The following is an 8310-nucleotide window of genomic DNA, read 5'->3' as shown; positions in this document are numbered from 1 at the left end:
CTGTAGCATCTTGTGAGCATCTGTACATTCAGGACATAGCCTGGGACTGCATGAGCAAACAAAAGCAAAAAACACTGGTCAGAAAATTCAGGTTTAGAGTCATGTTTCACTTATCTTATAGGCACAAAGACAATAATGCATAACTGATCTAAAGGAAGATGTTACAATGCTTTAACTGTTATGATGATTCCACAGGAAAGGCATTTTCCATGAGTTAGTGTCAAAAGAAGCCCACCTCTTATGGTTTGACCTAACATGCCACAGTAAATGTTTGACATTAGTGAACAAATGGCCACATAACAGGCAAGGGGTGAATGAAGGTAAGTCATCCTGTCCTGACCAGAAGTCAGGGAAGTAGCACAACAAACTGTATGTCAGTGAAGGACACTTGAAAAAAGAAAAAGAAAACACAATAAAAACAAGGAGAACATAGCCCAGTATAGGACCAAAGAAAACCAACAACCAGAAACCACTACCGAAACATGAAGAAGTAACCTGCTCTCACAAACATACTTGACATATATTACCACTAATTATAAGGATTTAAGGGAAAAAATGAATTTTAAACACTACATATTTGTGAAATCAGAATTTTTTAAGTAGCTCAGTCCTGTTAAAGTAAGGAAGACTAATAATGAAGCACAGATTTTAAGGCAATCACTGTCCGAAAGCCATAATATGTTGAAAAAAAATTCAATGAAAAAATTACTACGCAAGGTGGCATTAGCTACCACCTCTCTCATTTTAACTCATCCATTAGTACCAAAATGTTAATTGAATGGTACATGCACTGAACAGTTGTCCTGCAAATTGCCTTTGCTTCACCAAGAATCTAATAAATTAAAATTTAAAACATTCAGGTAGTTTGGGAGTTTCACGTATGGATAACAGTTAGATGAGCTCACATTCGGTGCTTTTCATTTAAAAAATTGGTCAACACCATTCATTACCTTTTCAGAATCCTATTATCTCTGAATAGACCTTTTTGATATTCCACACAGTGAAATACAAAGTACACTGAAAACACAACATACATGTAAGTTTCACATTGCAAAATATAGGAACTGCAATGCCCAGTTCAATTGCAATACTGACATCATTCTCATTACTAATCTCTGTTACACTCACCACCACAACGCTGGGTAATTCCAGCAGCCAGGAAGAAATATGTGAGTTGAAACCAGAACAAGCCAGCTGCTCTTTTTGAAACTCTTTTGCTAGATACCTAATCTCTATGCCTTATATTTGGCTAAGCAATGTATTCACTTTCCCCACACTTGTCAGGCTACCTCAGTGATAAACATTTGCAACACTTATGAAACAATCAATTGATCCAAACAACAGACACAGGTTTTTACTCAAAACAAAGTCAACCTCTTGTCCCCTTATACTGGGATAAAGTCAGCCTTCTTTGCAACAGCAGCGGCCAGTCACAGCCTGCATTATTCTCTGGGCATCTCCCTTGCCCATTTCCACTGAGTCTCCTTCCACTGCAGGATTTTACTGGACACTCCTACACCCAGTAAATTCTAATATTATTTTTAGAGCTCTTTGAGTCTACAGGTGTTTATGCTGAAAAAGGTTAACTGATAAATTAAGAAAAAACAGTAAGAAAACTTTGTTTTCTAATGCATGCCAGAAAAGGAAAATAATGCATATGTAGTGTAGTAAAACTGAACATTAGAAATGGGATATGAAACATCATGTCAGAGACTGCTACCAGTAAACATATCAGTAAAATATAAATTATTAATTAGTAATAATGTGCTATTAGTTACCAAGTCAGTGATGGTAAAAGTCATAACTATGGTTTGAAATGCTTTTCATTATTTTAGTTATGTTTCAACAACTATTTTGTGGTCATTCCACTAATTCACTAACTGATACAAATAAATTTCATTTCAGTATGAGTCTTGTCACTTGAAATATGCCATTAAGAGGAAGAAGAGAAGGAGTTGAGGAAATGTAAGTGTATCATTTTGGAAAATTATAACTACCTCCTCCAGCAGAAAGTGTCATGATTAAGTAGTAATGATTATTTTGAACCATTACTGTGTGTGCTCATCTGCCAGTAGAGATTTAAGCCACTTTCATGTCATGCAACAGTAAATTATTCTGGCAATTCTATTAGCAATTTATTTTCCAGATCTCTCTATTATATTTCAGGAAAAATAGCTCTTAATCAGAATTACAATTTTAAATAATCTTGTATGGTTTACTTAATAGAATATGATAGTCTATTATATCAAAGCCTATTGAGAATTTTCAATCAGTTGATCATTAACCCAACAGACTTTAATACCTTAGACAGAACTGTTCGTGTCTACTGGGGTGAATACAGATGCATTGCATGTGCTATAAATCCATAAATTAAAAACCTGTTTGAATCTGCTTAAAGCCTGTTACAAAAGCTGACTGAAATCCTTTTCCTGGGGAATTCCAAGTTGATATTTTACCTTCCATTCATTTCACTGTGCAAAAAAAGAGATCTGACTGTTCCCCTAAGAGACTTAAATACACTGACATGACAAGAGAACCTGAAGGAGTAATTGACTATAGAAATTTTCACTTGGTTTAAACTCATTCTGTGTTAAAAGCAACTGAATGACATGAAATGTTAATGATATTAAAATAAATGATTGTGAAATGTGAGAGAATGAAAAGCACAATCACAATCTGCATTGGCAGGCTTGATATGAAGGCTTCATTCAAACCTCCCAAGCCACTATTCATAACTATTGTTCCGTGTTATGTCATCGACTGGGAAGAGACTGCCTCTGTCATCTCTGCAATTCCTCTTCTACTTCTATGGCTGTAGGCTGCTATTAGGATCGCTGCCAGATAAAGCAAATGCATTTACCACAATCTCTCTACCAAGGGCTGATGTCCTAAGTCCCTAAATATCTTGACAATCCTCTGATGAGTCCTCTCCAGTTTGCCAACATTTTCCTTGACCTGAAGGGCCTGAAACCAGATGTGATATTTGAGGTGCAGCCACAACAGTAACGAGATGACATATAATGTAGCCCAGTATGTGATTTGCATTATTCACAGTAAGAGGGCACTGCTTGCTCACATTCAGTCTTGCATCCCTTGTAACTCCAGGTTTCCATCAGGGCTGGCTGTTTCTTAGTCAGTGGGATCCCAGTATTTATAAAGGCATAATGTTTTTCCAACCCACCACAAACTTTGATCTTCATTTTGTTGATCTTTATGAAGTTTCTGTTGGCCAGATTCTCAAATTTTTCTGGATTTCTTTGCACTGAAGTTCTATCTTTTGCCATAACACACCTGCAATTTAGGATCATCTGCAATTTGGCCAACTGTGTATTCACTTGCTTCATACAATCACTTAGGTAGGAAATACCCTTAAGATCAAGTCCAACTATCAAATTAACCAATAATACAACCAAGACTACCACTAAACCTAAGCACCGTATCCACACACCTCTTAAATACTTCCAACAATGGTGACTGATTAAGATGACTGATGACTGATTAAGGCATTTCACATGAACAGCTTTAGTATTTACCCCTTCATACTCCCACATTAAAGCAACGATTGACCTCTTTAGCCTGATGGTCGCTAATTTTCAGACCCTTTAACTACCCAATGATTCAGCCCCAACTTTATTTTCCAAATGTGATTACTGTGAAAAAGAAGACAGTGCAAAAAGCCTTTCTTGAGTCAAGTTATAGTACATTCACTACAGCTCCCTTCTCCACCACTGCCTCTTTAGATGAGTAGTTTTCAGGCTGGTATAGTAAGACTTACCATTCTCAAGTCCTTGTTGACTGCTCCCAATTATCTTCTCGTAATTCATTGTTTTTGAGAAAGAAAACCACCTCAGAATAGCTAGTGCCTCTTTGTTCAGCCATATCCTTGTGATCTGCACGGCTAGATTCTAATCAGTACTTCAAATGCTCTCAGGTAAGTTTTCTAATTACCAGATTGCTGACCATTCTGGTCTCTTCACCTGAACTGTATCCATTCTGAAAACGCTCCCTGATGAAATTTTCATGATTTCCTAGACGTTTCAATTTGAGCAATATTTTTCCTGATAAAAACATTTATGAGAAAAAAAAAAAGGATTTTTTCTGATTAATATGATAATTATATAATCTATCATATTTGTTAAAAATTAATAGCATTTAACAAGGCAAGTGAAGAAAAGTAAAAATACGAAGGAGAAATAGCGTCTAAATCTAATGAATGCTATTACTTGTATCCAATAAAAGCCAGTATCAACATCTCTTGTATGTAAATTTATGCCTCCCTATATGCATATACAAATTCTGCTCACAGCATTATCGTATTCACATGTACACATAGAATTTCTCAATCTTGAATGTGCTCAGAGTTATAGGCAACCCTACCCAGCTTCAGACAGTTGCAAATATGTCAAGATGCACAGAAAAGGAGCTTGGGAGATGATAACGTGATGAAAAAAAAGTGTATACAGGTCCTCAGTTAGGCAGCAGGCAAGCATGCATCTTCAGTATCTTAATTTTGGAGACAGGCAACTCAGACCCACCTGCTTCCTGAAGCTTGCCAGACCACTGCAGTTATTTTGCACAATTCTGTCACTTCAGCAAGCCAGCATGCAAATCCTCTCTGTTGCACCTTATGTGGACACACCTGCCCCGTTCAATGTCAAGACAAAACTGATCAGAGTTTCCTGCAGTTAAACATAATAAAAAGGGGCTTAAGCTTGATTTCTCTGCCTTTACAATACCTCCCAAAATATCTATTGTGGCTATCTCAAATGTGAGTCAAGTTTTGGGTTCAGAGGAAAAACAAATAATTACAAAGCATACTGCAGGAAAATAGAAAGGCCTCTACTTATTTCTTTAATTAATGCTTTTCAGTAACCAACAAGTATTCATTAGCATTAAAATGTCTATTTTGTACTCTTATTCCAGAAAAACACGTTGTATGCTGAGAAATATCAACCTTCCTTGTAGTGAAAGTTTTAACAGCCCAGTTATAAACTTCAGACCTGAGTTTATAGAACAAACAGATCTTTCCTACAGCTACACAAACACAACTGCTAAACTAAAACCAATCTTATTTAATATAAAATTGTACCATCAGCATTAAATACACATTAAATGAGCTTTTTAAGGCATTTTTTTTCCCCTGTAAGTAGCAGATGTTATGAGTAACAATCCATAAAATCCTCTGAATTCTAAAAAAGTGTTCTCCATAAAACTTTCATTTAAATCTTTAATAGAGCTCAAACACACAGAGTGGTGATAATGGTGGAATACTACAAGTAGAAAACCATTAGAATTAACTGAAATAAGATTTGATCTTTTAAAAAGACCTCAGATCTCTTTACAGCAGTTTAAATAAGCTAAGCAAAATGTAGCTACCTAGAGAATTTGCACAATTTCTGCTCCCTGAACTGAACTGTATGTAAACCATATGCAAAATCAAAACAAAACAAAACATGCAAAACCTGCCCTTCAATAGGCAAGATAATTTAATATGTTCCTTTTAAGAAAAAAAGACTCAGTAGCAATAGCTTTATCCTTTTTACCACCACAGTATTTTGGGAAAAAAGAAGAAACAACAGAAGTAAAATTTAGGGTAGAGGAGAACTAAACATCTTTAAAAACATCATCCCAGTAGATCTTAGTTTACAGTGGATCAGCAGTGTTTAACGATGAAGACAGGAGCAAGCTATTAAGTACTTCAATAAAAGTCAATTAACCACTCATGTCTTCCGCTGTAGCCTTCTCTGCCAACTATGTAATGTGTACAAGAAGAGTTTAAATATTAAGGGGTTAAACAAACACTGCAAGAATAATTACCATGGAGACAATAACCATCAGCAATGAATAGGTAAAAGCAAATCTTGTGCTATTTTTGTGACTTTGAGAAATGTGCTGCATAATGTAGTAGAATATGTTTTCCAGTCATCTCCTACTAATATGCTCGTGCTGGGAGACTTCTGCAAATATTGATATAAGGTATTTTTTAAGCTGGGATATTGGATACGAATGACGGCTTCTATGTAGGTCAGTGAAAAAATCCAAACTCTTGGAGTCACAGATGACCAGAAAATATGAGGGCTGTTCTGAAAGTAATACCTCCTATTTTGTTACATTGGCCCACAGTGTCAGAGAAAAACACTGACAGTATGGCAGTAGAGGCTGAGTCTTTCCCCCAACACAACACTCCCTTACATTTTTTTTGCTGTGTCACATATAGCAGCAGAGGAGCAGTCCCACAGAATGGCTTTTGACATGCAAGTGCATATGAAGCAAAGGTGTGTCAATAAATTCCTCCATGCAAAAAAAAATAACACCCACTGACATTCACTGATGCTTGCTGAATGTTTATAGAGACCAAACAGTGGATGTGAGCACAGTGAGTTGGTGGGCGTTGTGTTTCAGCAGTGGCAACAGTGGGTCAGATTTTTACAAGTGTGGCATGCAGGCTCTTGTTCACTCCTGGCAAAAATGCACAGTTAATGGTGGTGACTATATTGAAAAATAGTATTTTGTAGCTGAGAATGTGCTCTACCATCAGATATAGTGCTATTGTGCTCTTTGCACCTGCTGTAGTTTCTGTAGAATGAAGTAGGAGGCAATACTTTCAGAATGACCTAAGTATTTTGCTTGTTGCAATTTTAACAGGAAGGTATCAGTTTAAAGATACTGAACTGAAATCAACTGCAAGAAACCTAATGTTTTCAGAAAATGTTTTTTAAACACTTTTTGTTTAAAGATAAGCAAAACAGTATAAAAGAACTCTGCTGCACAGCAATTAATTTCATCTGTACATCACAGACTAATTCTACACCTGAGGGTGAAAGCAGCACTCTCAGAAGTCACACCTCTGTCAGACCTGAATCTGATATAGATTCTATTCCATGAAGCTGAAAAATCAGTCACAACATTAACACGTTCTTTCAGTCACAAATAGATCTTCTAGTCTCAATACAACTTTGACTTGCTTTGATTTTGTAGAACAATACTGTAGAATAAAACATGGAAAAAAATCTGTCTACAGGATTAAATAGTTGAACTTCATTACATAGCCACTCGATTAACACTTATAGCTATTGCGATTGGCTGTCCTATGCACAACATCTAGTTTGGAACATGTTACAAAATTTAGGCATTTCCCACCTACAGTAGCTTTCAGTGCCTGAAATTTGTATTTCATCAAATATTTACTACTTAAACCCATAAAATTCTCTCTGATTTTAACTGGGCATTGGTAGATTGCCACCCACCAAGACGCTAACTTTCCAATTCATCACGCTCTTAGATTTGCACTTGCATTTTCACCTGTATCCTCATGTGTTTGATTATTTATGGATTTGCTAATACACTTACATGATATTTTATCTTGTAAGTTATCTGTGAACTGAATCTAAATTCTTATCAAGTGTCTGAAAGAGACTATATGGAAACAGAATTTATGAACCAATTTAAGTATTTGCTTTAATGTTTTGAAACAGTCAACTTCTTCTCTAAGCACTTCTAAAGGCTTATGAACATTCATCACTCATGCCTGAAAATGAACTGCACAGCCATTTATTTATGATCACACTGCAAACACCACAATACTCAGAGACTGTGCAACTAAATATACACAGTAGAGCAAACAGACAACAAGAACACTGTAATTAAAGGAGGTTAATATTGTATCAGCTTTTGCTAATTTATTGCTTAGCACAGCAGCAAATAGAGGACTCATGTGCCTACACACTCCCTGCTGTTGAAACAGGCGAGTCTCACTACATACAACAGTTTGAGACTCATTTAGAAAACTGCATGTGAATGAAGTACTGGAGTGAATGTTTTGCTACTTTGCAACTGAAGTACCATATTCTTCCCTTGGATGTTTAAATACGAGCTCTGTTTTGATTAATAATAATACTTGTTGTCATTCCCACTTAAATCAATGACACATAAACATAACTGAAGGAATCAATTTCTTGATGCATATTTCTTCTACACTTATTTTGTAGAGTTAATGAAATATTACATAAAAGGAAGAGAACTTTAAGAGCCCTTCCAACCCCAACCATTCTGCAACTATACAAAGACACATTCTGAATAGCATGGATTGATCAATGGCTACGTGACACAATGCACAGTCTTTTCCTGCTTTGATTCCTGATCCTTGGGATTCTTTCTTTGTCTGTACTTGAGTTATCAATTAGTCATTTGTAATGGATAATTATTGTGCCAATAAGTATTTGCAAATGTTCATTTTTTTTTCCTTTGTAGTTATGTCTCTGCAGTGTAATATTATTGCACAGAATTCATCATCTGTCACAAAATCACCCT

At 35.9% G+C, this 8310-nt stretch overlaps 1 long non-coding RNA gene across 3 annotated transcripts in view; it reads right to left on the bottom strand.

Annotated features, from left to right (window-relative positions):
- Positions 1-8310, bottom strand: part of LOC128082113 (uncharacterized) — a 124450-nt gene that overhangs the window by 28276 nt on the left and 87864 nt on the right. For all 3 annotated transcript variants that reach the window (XR_008207551.1, XR_008207550.1, XR_008207549.1), the window contains 2 exons: positions 4536-4679; positions 3776-4058 (listed from right to left, as the gene is read on the bottom strand). This is a non-coding gene — a long non-coding RNA (uncharacterized LOC128082113). The remainder of the gene's footprint in view (positions 1-3775; positions 4059-4535; positions 4680-8310) is intronic.

This window comes from Tympanuchus pallidicinctus, unplaced genomic scaffold, assembly GCF_026119805.1.
Source record: "Tympanuchus pallidicinctus isolate F22 unplaced genomic scaffold, pur_lepc_1.0 scaffold22, whole genome shotgun sequence".
Classification (NCBI taxonomy): domain Eukaryota; kingdom Metazoa; phylum Chordata; class Aves; order Galliformes; family Phasianidae; genus Tympanuchus; species Tympanuchus pallidicinctus.
Note: the sequence above shows the minus strand (reverse complement) of the source record. Positions and strands in the feature narration are given on the sequence as shown.